This window comes from Mus musculus, chromosome 6 (assembly GCF_000001635.26).
Source record: "Mus musculus strain C57BL/6J chromosome 6, GRCm38.p6 C57BL/6J".
NCBI classification, from domain to species: domain Eukaryota; kingdom Metazoa; phylum Chordata; class Mammalia; order Rodentia; family Muridae; genus Mus; species Mus musculus.
In genome coordinates this window covers 143,256,107-143,270,565 of record NC_000072.6, presented here as the reverse complement: position 1 = coordinate 143,270,565, position 14,459 = coordinate 143,256,107, and the positions used below count along the sequence as shown (strand labels likewise).

At 44.1% G+C, this 14,459-nt stretch overlaps 2 long non-coding RNA genes across 2 annotated transcripts in view; one reads left to right on the top strand and one right to left on the bottom strand.

The window, feature by feature from the left end:
* D6Ertd474e (DNA segment, Chr 6, ERATO Doi 474, expressed) overlaps nt 1-14,459 on the bottom strand; it is a 51,992-nt gene that overhangs the window by 27,314 nt on the left and 10,219 nt on the right. The window lies entirely within an intron of this gene.
* 4930407I02Rik overlaps nt 9,939-14,459 on the top strand; it is a 28,283-nt gene continuing 23,762 nt past the window's right edge. Inside the window, exon 1 of the long non-coding RNA XR_869574.1 lies at nt 9,939-10,234. This is a non-coding gene — a long non-coding RNA (RIKEN cDNA 4930407I02 gene). The remainder of the gene's footprint in view (nt 10,235-14,459) is intronic.

The window sequence follows — 14,459 nt, the reverse complement described above, 5'->3', positions numbered from 1 at the left end:
ACAGGTGACTCCAGTTTCCCTGCTCTGTGCAGGCCCCTCTTTCTCGTCAATACATATACTATGGGATTCTCTTCTCTCTGGTGTTCCCACGATGAGGAAGAACTGTGACAAACACGCATTACCAGTCAGTATACCACTTAGTTGCCTGTCACTCAGCAGGAACGGGGTGGGTGGCCTATAAAGAGGGAAGCTGGCTGTGGCTCGCAGCTTTGGTGGTTCCAGACTGGGAATTTCTGTTCTTGCAGCTTAGATTGCACTGTGGCTGCAGGACCGCAGTTGAGAGGGAAAAGGACAAGAAGTGAGATGCCAAGTCTCACAGTCCCCTTGGAGGGGTGTCACCAGTGCCCAAAGAACTCCCACAAGGCTGGTCCTGCCTCCTGAGGGTTCAATCAGCTTCCAATAGTACCAAAACAAAAACCAAGCCCTTAGCACACGGGCCGGTAGGGACAGGTCAGATCTAATCCAGAGAGGCACGAGGGAGAGGTTATCTGCGGAATGGAGGCTTCTGTTGCCTCACCTCAAAGTTCCAAATTCCCTTTACAAGGCCATGTGTGCGCATCCGTGTTAGGTGCGCATCCGCGTTAGAACTGTTACTGTTTTTTGTTTTTTTTTTTTTTTAATCACAGAGTATATAGATAGTATGAAATACGATGAAAACTTGAATTCTAATGAGAATATAATCCGCCGAGTTTAGGGCCTTGTTGAATCCAGGACCGGTCTTCAGAATTCATGAGATCTAAATGTCTGTGTGATCGATTGAACCAAGATAGGTTTGAAGAGCTCAAAAAAATATCAAACTTAATTGTTTCTGGGGCCTGGGAGGGCACTGCTGCTCTTGCAGAGGACCAGAGTTCAATTTCCACAACCTAGTCAAGAAGATTGCTACTGCCTCTAACTCCAGCCCCAGAGAGATAAAATGACCTCTTCTGGCTTCTGAGGGTACTGTACACAGGTGAGCATACACAGACACATAGATACACAAATTTCCAAAATAAAAAGAAATAAATAAGTAGAAAGCAATGAGGACAAACCTGGCATCAAATGCACACTGCCGTACGCATGCGCGCACGGCCGTGGTTCCTCCACACATACGCATGCGCGAATGGCCCTGGTCCCTACACGCATGCATACATACACACACACACACACACACACACACACACACAGAGGCATGCACACACATGGCCTTGGTACCTGCACATGAATGTATGTGTCTGTGCCTGCAAATTAATAAAAATATAAATGTTTCTGGCTAGGTATATATCAACATACTTCTTCGGGAGTTCTGAGTAGAGAGAGGATAGAAGGACAGACAGAAAGAAGGAAGAACAACTTTTAACAACAGTGCCAAAGACAACATTTCAAAATGAATGAAAAATCGGTGAGAAAAGGTAAGAATTCTATCTCAGTGAGCATTGAGAGTGGCATTGATCTTTCTTGTTTATCTAGATTGGGAAGTCGGTTCTGTCACAACACTTTTTCAGCAGCCCCCCTGCCCCTGCCAACACCATGCCCCACAGAGGGAGGACCTGGGACCCAGGATCTCTCAGCTCAGCCCTTTGACCTGTTCCCACTTCTCATTGGCTAAACCATGAGCTACCACCACTCGATGGGTGATTAATAAGGAAAACTGAAAGAAGTAATGAATTTCACAAATCAAATGCAATGTGGTTTCCAGAAATGCATAATTTATAACAAAAAAAAATCAATTAGTAAAACTCATTCCTTGTACTATATTTACAGAATACCTCAAGAACTACCACTGGAAATAATGGATATCGCCCTAAAGCAAGGAAGGCCTGTGAGCTTCCAAACGCCCTATTGTAAACCAAGCTAATTATCACAGCAAACCTGCTGTAATTGATTTTATTTATTTATGTGCCTGCTTTAATTGCATTTTACCCTCACGGTGCTCACTTTCCTAGCACTGTATGGTAAAGTAAAATATAAGTTGCCTGCCAAGAATAAATTCTTTCTGGGCAATTCAGCCATTTTTGTTGGTAAGACTGATAACTTGACTTGCTTAGCTAATTATCTCATCTCTCCGAAGGAAGACTAGTGAAGATAAAAAAAAAAAAAAAAACTAGAGTCAAGCAGGATTGAAGAAGTTGAAGCCAAGGGCTAGGGCTAGGGCTCAGTGAGTAGAGTGCTTGCCATGCAATCGTGAGGACTTGAGTTCAATTTCCAAGGCCATATGAAAAGCTAGGTGTGGCAGAATGCGCCTGTAATGCCAACACTGAGAGGCTAAGGAACACAGGTGAATCTTGGGCTTGCTGGGCAGCCAGGCTGGCCTAGCTGGCAAGCGCCATCCTGAGTGAGAGCTGCTCTGTCAAAAAAGAATAATAAGGTAGAGGGCAATTAAGGAGGGCATCCAGGTAGAGCTCTGGACACATATGAACATGGACATACAGACACCCGGAGAGGAGTAAAGCTGACGGAGAAGGGAAGACGTGTAGAAGGAAGGGATCAATGTTTTCCGGCTGGGATGTAGATAAGTGATACGGCGCTTGGCTAGACCCTGTAAGGTACGGGGTTCCAAACTCAACACGAAAACAAGAAAGGAAGGAAGACAGCGTGTGTGAGGCGGGGGGAGTGAATAATTCATGGTTCCATCTTAGGATATGCCACAACCACCAGGCAGAGTTGTCGAGTGACCCCCACCAAGGAAGAGAAGGAAGCAGATACACCGCCACAGAGAAGTGTCTTGACGCGGAAGGAAGAGTGTCAGGCACGCTAAAACCCAAAATAAGATCACAATTTCAAACATCTAACAATCGACAGAAGGCTTCTGGGTGTGATCACAGCAAGCGAAGGACGTCACAAAGAAGAGCTGTGTAGAGAGATGTGGTCCAGGGGCCACTGAAAGGGCAGAAATGGCAGACATTCTGAATTTCTTACATCATTTCCTGTGGGGTGATGCTGGTAAGACAGGGACACAAGGATGGAACTCAGACATGGACCAGGAGACCAAGACCGTAGGATTCTGCTCAAAACATGGTAGACTCAGTTTTGATCAGGTACCTCCCAGTGTTAACATTCACAAAAGAAGGAACTGCGAAAGGAAGTGATGTCATTGCAATTTGCATGGAGGAAGCTTCTGGAAAAAGGAGAAGGTATTAGAAGTTAGCAACGAGCTAATATTGACTTAACACTCTCTAATGATGAGGTGTGGGACAGGGCGGGTTTCATTAATTAAACTCAGAGTCTGTGTTGATTCTGGGCAAGGAAGGGATTGAGAAAAAAATCAAACTCGATCTGTTTGGAGCCAGCATGGATTTGTGATAACAATTCAAGCCAGACCTAACTCATTTTCTCTCTTGATAAAATTACTAGAGCGGGAGACAAGAAAAATCCTGAGGACATATGTGTCTGAATCTCAGCTAGGCATTTGACAGGCTCTCTTTTTACCCTCCCAGGGAGTACAGTATTTCCCAAATTGGTATCTGTGAAGAACAGACTTCCACAAGATATTCATAGGTGTGCAAGGAATACACACAAATACATTGGGAAAGGAGTTAAACAAGATGTAAATTCGTCTCAGCATTTTGAGGCATAACATATAAGATAAAAGGCACGGTGACTCTTCAAGAAGATAACATAGTTATCTGTGGAGCACCACACAAATGTTTCTCGACATTTTTGCTTAGGAACATGTATTAATATCTTCGAGAAAATTCTGAGAAATGCTTTGTTGAGATAAGAAGTATATACTAAATAACACATGCAGCAGAACTCTTCCTCATTGTCAGCTAATCATAAACAGGGTGCCAACATGAAGAGACATCTCCACTGGAGTTACATCATCCTTAACTCTGCCCCTGACATCATCACCATAGACGTATTTGAAAAATCAGTGGCCTTTTCCAAACTATGTGTGCCAAAGGATGAGAATTGATGGAACCTGGAGAGATGGTTCAGCAGCTAAGACCTCCTCCTGCTCTTCCAGAGGAACGGAGTTCTGGGATGTGAAAGAAAGATAGCTGAGCAAGCCACAGGGAGCATCCCAGGCCCACCTGCATAGGAATGGCACAACCCGCATTGGGCTTGGCCTTCCTACATCAATTTTTTTAATCAAGAAAGGGCCCTCAAAGGCCTAAGGCAATCTCATGAAGGCAACTCCTCAACTGAAGTTTCCTCTTCCCAGATGGGTCAAGTTGGCAACCGAAATCAACCAACACAATCTTATACTTCAGCTCGAAAAACAATATGGGTTTCCTATCATGATGTAAAGTGAGTACCTGTATGTATGTGTGTGCACTACTCGTGTGCCTGGTATTCCCAGAGGCCAGAGAAAGGCATCAGTCCGTGGGAACTAGAGTTACAGATAGCTGTGAGTCACATGGTGTAAGTGCTGGGGACTGAAGCACAGTCCTCTGCAAGAACAACAAGTGTCCTTAGTTGCTAAGCCATCTCTTCCAACCCTACATATGAATAAGTCTTAAAGGGAATAGAACAGCTGACTAGAAACATGAATAAGTAGATTAAACTCAATGGCCCAACTATACCATGATCAATTTCATTACATTTCAGAACAACCAAAAAAAGGTAGGCTATCTCACACCAGAAATGACAGAAAGCCTTCACTGACGTTAGCAACATGGTGGTTAACCCTTTTTGTCTACCACTTCCCTGTGTCTCGTGTGCAGACACCTTCTGTCCATAAAAGCCCTGAGGGGCAAGTATGACCTTCAGCATTTTCACAGAAAGAAAGCTGAGGCGTAGAGAAGAGACCAAGACGAATTTAGCAGGAGAAGGGAGAGGTTTTCAGAGTAGAATACACAAACATCACGAATCCAAAGCTGAGAGCACATTTAAGGAGAAAGGGCTACCAGAGACTCACGATGCTTGGATTACAGGAGAGCAGGCATCTCAGATGCTGGTGGTGGGAGTATAAACTGATATAGCGTTTCTAGACAGGAATGTGGCAAGAAGGATTCTTAAAAATATCCATTCTCCTTCTCAATGCAGCAGTCCCACTTCTGGATCTACTCCTAAAGAGGCAGTGCGCGTGTGAACAGAGATTTCTCCGCGGGATGATGTACCATGTCACCGCTCTTAATGAGAAACAAATTGTTTCAGTAAATTGTGACTAAAAATACTCAGATGCAATGCAGCCTGTAGAAATGACACAGTAAATATGTCTATGCACACGCAAAGATATTCCCAATATTTTCTGAGTAAAACCAAAAAGCAAGTTTGTTCTTGAGAAAAACATGCAGAAATGTATGCATCCGACTACAAATGACAGCCCGTCTTCTAACACGAGGGCGGTGAATCAACGTTTTCGTCCTTACTTGTAATTTTCTATACGTTCAAATGCTATGACAGGAGCTCAGAACATAACATATAGAGTGGTCAAGACCCGGCTCTGGGGCCAACACGGTGTTCAAAATCTCAGATGAACTGTCACTTTCCGAGTGACTTAATAGCCTCACTTGTCCAATAGACACAAAAGCAGCAGTCACCATGGGGCCAGCAAGGATTAAGCTGCTCACTGCCAAAAATTAAATGAATTGCTATATGAATAGCATTGAAAACAGTACCTGGACCCAACAGTTATCACAAGGACTAGGTAACTCCAGAAGTTACTTTCTGTACGCTGTGACACCATGGCTATGGAAACATAGAGAAAGAAGGGGGCTTCTGTCTTCCTGGGCTTAGGCTTACAGAGGGATAAGACTCCATCATGACAAAGAAGCAGCCAGTATGGCAGCTGGATCAGCAAGCTGAGAACTCACATCTCAGACTGTAAGCAGGAGGCAGACAGAGAGACAGAGAGACAGAGACAGACAAAGACAGAGAGACAGACAGAGACAGAAAGGCAAGACTGACCAGGAATGGCAAGAGACTTTGAAACCTCAATCCTGGCTCCCAGTGACACACCTCCTCCAGCAAAACCACGCTTCCTAGACCTACGCAAACAGCACAGTTAACCAGTTAACCAGGGGCAACTCTCATTCAAACCATCACAGTCACTACTGCTGTTTTCCTAATACTTAGACAATTCAGCCAACAACCATTTGTCAGCCCAACAGCCTCAGCTTTGACAGAAGGTGCAAGTATTCTGTGTTTGCATATCCATTAAAGTAAACTTAATTTAAATTTTAAAGGAATCATTACAATTTTGGAAAGAAGAAACACAGTCCACTTTGTTACCTGGAGCTGGTACAGACAAGCACACGGTCACTTCAGCTCAAAAAGCACCTGTTTGTCGTGTCTGCGTCTGGTTTTGAGGTATTTTATAGTCACGCAGGTATTATTAGGCAATCATTTCCAGGCCCAAAACAGCAAGTTTAAGATAATGTAATAACAGGTATAGGAATACCATGGAATTGAAAGAGGAAAATATTTTAAACTCAAAAGTAGTAGAAAGATGACAAAACATTACATGTGTTCATGCAGCTATGCGCTTCAATTATAAGCAATGGACTTGCAGGGGGACAGGGGACAAGTCACGTGACCTTCAGAAAGCAACTGATGTATTCGGTATAAGGTCAGCGCCAGCAGGTGAGTCGAGGTTTGATAAGGTCTGTGAATGGATGCCCAAGGGATAAATATTAGAAGCTTAGGGCTGGAAACCTCATGGAACTAACCGAGATGAGTGGGTACTTGTTGGATAGAGTAGGCAGTTAAGTTTGGTGTACACACTCAGCATAAAACCCATGACATTCCTGAATGAGTCCATCAATCAGGGCCTTTAAGTTGGTACAGTTTCCTACGGACTACAGAGGCAGGAAAAAATGTTTCAGAAGCAGGGACGACATTCCCTCCACTCCCTGTGCAGAATCAGGGAAGCTGCCTTTAAAAAAGCCTCGATGGTTTTGTGACGGAGACAAATTCATCTACGTGAGGACAGTGTGTGTGATGGGCTGCCTATTAACGGGGAGACTAGAACATCTTTTTTTTTCAACCCTTCAAAGTGCTGTCTATGAGAATGCTCTGGGGGTGTCTGCCTACGCCCTTCTTACAAATAGTGCCATGGCTTTGCTGTTGATTATGAAGCTAATTCTAGGAGGCTGGAGCGAAGGCTCAGTGGTTAAGAATACTGGCTGTATTCTAGGTTCAATACTGAAATCCTACGTTCAATTCCAAGCGTGTGCAAGGCATCTTACAACTCGCTGCAACTCCAGTCCCAGAAGCTCTAACACCCTCTCCTGGCCTCCATGGGCGTTGTATGTATGTGTAGTACATGCACATATACAGGCAAAATACATATGCCTATGCATAAAATAATTTAATACTTTTAAATAAATTTAATTTTAAAGTCTGTTCCATTTCTCATGTGTGGAGTAGTATCACACTGCTGTGTCCCTGGGCGTAGGAATGACTTGGTGTAAGATGAACTTCCACACCTCGGTGAGCTGCCCAGAAAGTGTTGACAAAGCAGACGTAAAACACTGAGGACCGCACAAGGCACAGACACACACGGTTACACAGAGGGAGAGAATGGTTCCTAGGACACAAGCCGCAAGTGTCGATGTACTAACTGTCTTAACAAATCAATACAAAGGTGAAATGTCACAAAAGGGTGAGTCTATCCAACAGAAGCCTAGGCACAAAGTTACTGAGGCAAAGGATGGCAGGGTCTAGCCTCACACTGAGAAAAGGGATGAGACCAAAAGAGTCCAGCTTTTTTATCCACAGACAAGGACAACAGATAAGGATACATTGTACTGTCTTGGGCCAAACTCATTAAGCATGGAACCCAGGCATCCCAGAACTTAAGAGGTAAACATGGGAAGATCAAGAGTTCAAAACCATGAGGAAAATACCTAATAAAAAATGTAAAAAAAAAAAAAAAAAAAAAAAAAAAAAGAGTTCAAAACCATCTTTTACTACATAGGGAATTCCAGGTCAGCCCAGGGCCTAAATGAGACTGTCTTCAAAAGCCAACCAACAGATAGGTGCCACCCACCTGACTCTTCCCTTTCTGGTGACTCTGTGTGAGCTATCAATCTCCTTCAAGGAGACAAGATGAAACCCACTGTAGTCATCCTGGTCCCTGTGGGCATAATTTCACATCATACATAATTAAGTTGGCGGGTGACTCGGATGACTATTTTGCTTTCTACCATCTTTTTTTTTCCTTTTAATGAGTAGTTTGTTTCACTTAGCATATTGCTGTTCTGTAGACTTTTTTTTTTCCTGTGGTTTCTCAAGACAGGGTTTCTCTGTATAGCTCTGGCTGTCCTGGAACTCACTCTGTAGACCAGGCTGGCCTTGAACTCAGAAATCCATCTGCTTCTGCCTTCCAAGTGTTGGGGTTAAGGGTGTTTGCCACCACTGCCCGGCTTTCTACCATCTTTACAACACAGAAAAATCCTTGTGAGCAGTCTTTGCATACACAGAAAGCCATTTTCATTGCACTTTTAACTAGCATTACTTCACTCTATTCACTATTACCGTGTGTGAGGTATGTGTACACGTGCTCTGTGCAGGTCTCTCTGCCACACCCTCAGAAGGGAACTTCTCGGGGTCAGTTCTCCCCTCCCACTTTTAAGTCGGTTCCAGCGACTAAAGTCCTGTCATCAAGCCTGACTTTATCCACGAAGCCATCTCACCGGGTCCAATTAACATTATATCATACATCAGTCTCTTGAGCCTGATAGTCATCCCTGAAGACTCTAGATGTCTGTTTCCGTACCAGCCATGTAAGCTCAGGGAACTGACTGACACCGGGCAGGAGCGACTCATGCAGCCCCCACTCTGACATCAGGATGTGCTGTAGGCAAACCTCTTACATGGTTGTAAGCCGTGATTTGAGGGCTCTGTCTGTATTCACTGGCGCTCCTTTAGAGAGTTACTGAAGGAGTTGTGAACCAGAAAGGAGCCAGAAGGAAACAACCAATTTATTAACCTGAGTGACTACTTAGTCCTAGAAACTCTGGTACAGGGTAAAGCAGTTAGAACCCACGGGGCCGCAGGCAAAGTGACTCTAGATACAACTGAGTCAAGGCTGCCTTCCAACTATGACCCCTGTGTTAGGGTCAGCTCCAGGTAAGAGGCTCAAAGGAGCCGACTCAACATATTAAGATTCCCTGCTGTGTGCTGCAAGTCTGTAGTCAGAACTGGTCATATGCAAGCCGCTTCGTGGGTTACACAATGGCCTCATTCATCTTGAATCCTTCACAGAAACCCTGTGTCTGTCCCACCGAGTCTGAACGACTTCATCTACATATCCAATCCACAGAAACCCTGTGTCTGTCCCACCAAGTCTGAGCGACTTCATCTACACATCCTAGCTTTGTTTTCATCCTGTCCTCCAAGTCCCTGGGACACAACCTGTGATCTGTTTGCTAACAAGAACCAACTCTCTCATTAAGTCAGATTTAAAAAAAAAAAAAAATTCACCACAAGGATGGAAGTCAGCAGCTCATGGTCCTCCAGAGGCCCGCAGCAAGGAAGTGGTTAAACGATTAAAAACGCAAAATGCAATGCAGCAAGCTGTGTACAATTAACCAGAATTCAAATATACACCTTGTTCCAATCCCAGGCATTTATCAGATAAAAATAGTCTTCTACAAGAATGTCATGATTAATGAGGTGAGACTCCAGCTAATTACTGTTTCCTCCAGAAGTAATTAGGTTGGCATCGCTAATCAAGATGAATGAACGCTCTGACCCGCTTTTTTAAATGTAAAACTCAGAGTTCCGACCACAATCTCAGCATTTAGTTCAGGCAATGTAGTCTTTATTAGGCTTGTAGTTTGATTAAATTCTTTTGTTACACCAGGCCTTCCACACATGAACACAGGAACGCGGAGATGTTCAAAGAGTTTTTCACCCTTAATTAAAGACCGCAAAGCCTTGTTCCATTCACGGGGCAATACATAGGACAGGTCTAAATTGATAGCTTTTAAGTAGAGCGTAAGGAATAAGAAAAGGCGCTTTAGCGCTAGCCCAGCTGAGAGAAGTCTTCCCCCACCCTCCTCCCAGAACTGCACTTGTTATGGTGGAGAAATAAAAGGGAAACAATTTTGTTATATTTTATTAAGCAGCTTTTTTTTTTTCACTTTCTCGCGGCCCCTCTTAAGGAAGGTAGGGCATGTGTCTAGCTTTATTCTTTTGTCTAATGAGTTTTGAGTAAGGGAGGGAGGAAACACGATCCAATTAGTCCCATCAGTAAAGCGCTCCTCAGTGTGGACCACAGGTGCCTTTAGAAGCAGGCCCTGTATTGCGGTCTCCTGCCTCTGACTGGAAAGCGACTTATTCCCATTCCTGACCCACGGTGCCGGTAAAGTAAAAAATGTTTGTTTTCAAGATGTAATTGCGCTTTGTTTTCTGTTGAGCAAAGAGACTAACTCAGTTTGCGGCTAAATGTATCAAATCAGTTCTCCACAGGATGGTGTATCAGTATTTCACAAAATGTGACAGTATCTTCACCCCCGAATTCGCTAACTGGAGGCTAAAATCAGGTCTTGGCACATTCACCCTCCCTCACACTTAATAGCTTCCCGGCTCCCTCCCGCCCTCTCCCCCTTCACCGGTTGCTGTCTATTTCCTGTTTGCTCTCCCTTCTCCATAGTTACTCCATGGGAGTGGGACCCTCCTCTCGCCCTTCCTCTGCCAGTTGGTTTATGTTTCCACTTGCCAGGTTGGGAAATCCTATTTTTATATCTTCTACTTAATTATATTCCCAGTCTAGAATGTGCTGTCTCCTCTGATTGATGTACTTGGACCGCCCGCTGTTTTGTTTTTTTGTTGTTTTTTTTTTTCCTGCGACTCTGCATACAGGAGGATAAAATAATCTTAAATTTTGACACCTCGCCTAGGTTTAGGAATCTGTTTCTTTTTCGGGGGCTTTTCCCTGTTGTAGAATTTCATAAATGGCTTTGGCATTAGTAATTCCTTTTTTTTTTTTTAATCTCGTCTTCAATTAGAAAGACATATTAACACAGCCGACCTCCAGGTTCTGTCTACCCCGTATGGGGCTGCTAGGATCCTGCCGAAGAGCCGCAAAAGCCAGCCAGTCTAAGTAAGGGACAAAGGGGTGGGAAAATGGGCCACAAAGCCACACTGTTCCAACAGAGAGCCCAGACACCAATGCCCGCCCCCGGCACAGGGACAGGGACGGGTAACTGTGTCAGGATGTGGCCTGCTGCTCCGGGGTATTGTCAAGTTGTCATTCTGCACGGCACTTGGTTCTCTTTCTCGATTTTCCAGTTGGGTTTAGAATCCGTCATAGTTCCATGTCATTTACTTACTCCATCATTATTCTACACCAGGCTGCCTTTCTTAAATGCGGCTCCACTCGCGTCGCTGGGGAGCGTTAGATTTTTGTCCTAGGATGAATTAAATAGCTCCCAAGCTTTTTTAGCCTCGTCTCTCGGGTTCTCTCTTTTCCTTGGTGCCTGTCTGTTTAGCACAAGGAGCGCTCCTGTTCTGCCTGATAAACCCAAGCTGGTATCTTGTGCTTTCTGCCATGTGTTACTTAATTAAAACATGTAGTTCTTTCTTGGTCTTCTGAATACTTCTGGCACCATAAGAGCTGCTAAGGCTGGGCAGTGCAGGACTTCATAGGAGGCTCCTGACCTTAGTCTAGCCTTTTAGTGTTATACAGATCCTTGACTTTTATCACGCAACATCAGCCCCCTGAGAGCTAAGCCGAGGATCTCAGAGCTGAGACACAATGCCACAGACATGGAATATCTAGTCCTAAGACTTCATTCATATGAGACTGGATTATGCTTCCATAAAAAAAAAAATCTTAGATGAAATTTTCTTTGGCAAGTAATGAAGAAAATCTCTTTCAGTGCCCCCCACCCTGCCTAGTCTAATAGTTAGGTTTCCACAGAACAGTTGTAGCTACATCTTAAATAATTAGCAAAAATGTTATCAATAAAGGAATTCGCTGTTTCTTCTTCTACCTGTTTTAGTCAATATCATGTTGAGTTGAGTTATTCTGACTTCTTCCTAATGCCCTACCTCACACAGTTCACACTAGAGATAATGCAAACTAAAACATCGTTACTCCAGCTTCGCCCAGCTGTCTGCTTCTCAGCCCCTTGCTTATTTGTTCTTTTCCACCTTAGGGTTCCTTACCCAGAACTATATCTTTCTTATTCTATTCAACATTTTTTAAGAGATGGTTTTTAAAAAAAAATCACTTTTGCTGGGCATGGTGGTAAAAACCCGTAATTATAACACCTGGGAAGTGGGGGTAAAACAGTTGAAAATACAGTAAGTTCCAGTCTAGCCTGGGCTATGTGAGACCTTGTTCCAAGAAACAACAAAAAGGAATCACATGAATAATAATATATACAAGCTTACAGTTGTGAGATGGTAAAATAATAACCATAAAACTTCTTCTTACTTGAAAGATAAACTGCAGGCGGAAACAATAGAGTGTGCTTTGAGTATAATATGAGAGAGAGCTTTGCCCAGCACCAGACTGCCACAGCCACGACATGACTCCAGTCTGCAGCAGGGGCTCCTGCAGTGAGGCTGGGCACCTGTCCAGAGAGAGGTAAATTCCATGTTGAGTCGGGCTGACTGTCTGCACTGGGTCTATAAGAACCAGGCCCAATGGCAAGGAATCCAGGGGGAGGGGCATAGAGGCTTGGAAGCTTCCAGAACCAATTATTTCTAATACATGACCCGAAAAGAAGAAATTGATCCATGAGCAGAAATCCAGGGAAGGCCCTGTCACCTACCCAGACTCCAGAATGAGGCCCCAATGTCAGAGAGATGCTTTAAGATGGGAATCGGGCACTATCCTGTCGCTGAGGCACGTGGGAGAGAAGCTGTGCTTTGCAGCATCGGGGAGCCTAGGGGGCATTCCCTACAAAGTACATGGAAATGTTAACCAACTCAGAGGGCATGCGGGTGGGTAGGATGAGTCGGAAGAGAAACACATGAAAAGCGTGGGTCATGGGGAGAGAAGGAAGTCCCTCACCCAGCCAGCATAGAGTTAACACTCCTCTCACGGACAGATCTGTTAATGTATAGATAGATGCTAAATGGACCCAGCTTAAGAGCTGCCTGTCTAGACTTGGACAGGGCTTCACTCCTTTCTGCAGGCTTCATCTAAGAATCTCAGCTAAAGCTGTTAACTTTGGTTACAGTGATATAGTCTACCTCCCAGTACCCTATGAACTAGACTTTACCTTAGGGATCGTAGCCCTGAGAGCTGGACTTCAGAACCAGGGAGAGCCCATTCAGGCTTCCTGGCAACCCAAAATCTACTAAGATGTTCTATATGACCACCATAAACATCAAAAACAATGAGCTGTTTGTCCCCTGAAGAGCCAGTACCCACACTTACGTGTGTCTTACTCTCTGGGACGCCCCTGCTCTGGGGCATGGCTTCCTTCCTTCTAAGAAACTCTTTCTCTTACCTGACATGCTGACAGCCTTCATTCAATCCAGTTCTACTCTAGGGAGTGCCTCATCCTGATACACTTGTTCTGCCTCAAAACCAGGAACCCCAGGCTAGTGCAAGACAAGAAACCTAAAGGTTTCGGGGCCCTCCTCAGGTTGCTTAGCAACCTTGCCTTGGGAGGAGGGGCAGTTCTAGAGATCATTTATATCCGAGCAGATACTGGGCCCATGTTTCATCTGACAGCAATGCCAGAGGCAAGAGGATGGGACCTCTTCTGCCGGATGAGCTGATATGGTGCCCATACCTGCAGTTCACATACTTAAAGAAGCTAGATTGCTCTAAATTAGAGGCTAGCCTGAGCTACACAGCAAGACCCAGGCTAGCTGGAAATAAATACACAATGAAATCCTTTCCTGACAAAAGGAAGAAAAACCCAGGAAAATATAGACTAGCTCGTAGTGCTATGATTCATAAGTGTACAGATACCTTGATCCCAGGGACCTTATGTGGGCAGAGAAAGCTATGTTTTCTTGAATAAAAAGCAACCTAAGGGAGTCAGGCATGGAGAGTCACGCCTTTAATTTCACCACTCAAGAGACAGAAGCTGGTGGCGCTGAGTTTGAAGGCAGCCTGATTCACAAAGCCAGTTCCAGGACAAACAGTGTTACACAGAGAAACCTTGTCTCCGAAATCCAATCGATCAACCAATAAATCCAAAATCAAACACACAAATAAAATGACCCCGCAATCTAAGGACATCAACATTGTTCCTTGGATCATTACTCTTATAAAACCATAGCCCGTGTCAAAATGAACATATATGGTCATACGCCTTAAAAACTAGGAGGGCTAGAGAGACAGATCAGCAGTTAAGAGCAATGGTTGCTCTTCTAGATGACTGGAATTACTATCCAGCACCTGTGTGGTGACCCGCAACCATGTGTAATTTTAGTTCCAAAAGATCCAAACAGATCCTCTCTGTCCTTCAAGGACACCAGGCACTTGAGAGACCTAAATAATAATAATAATAATAATAATAATAATAATAATAAGTAAAAGTTTTAACCTTAAACTATTGTCACCATCTCTTGGAAATTCATAAACCCTGCCAATACACACTTGATTAAATGTATTTTAT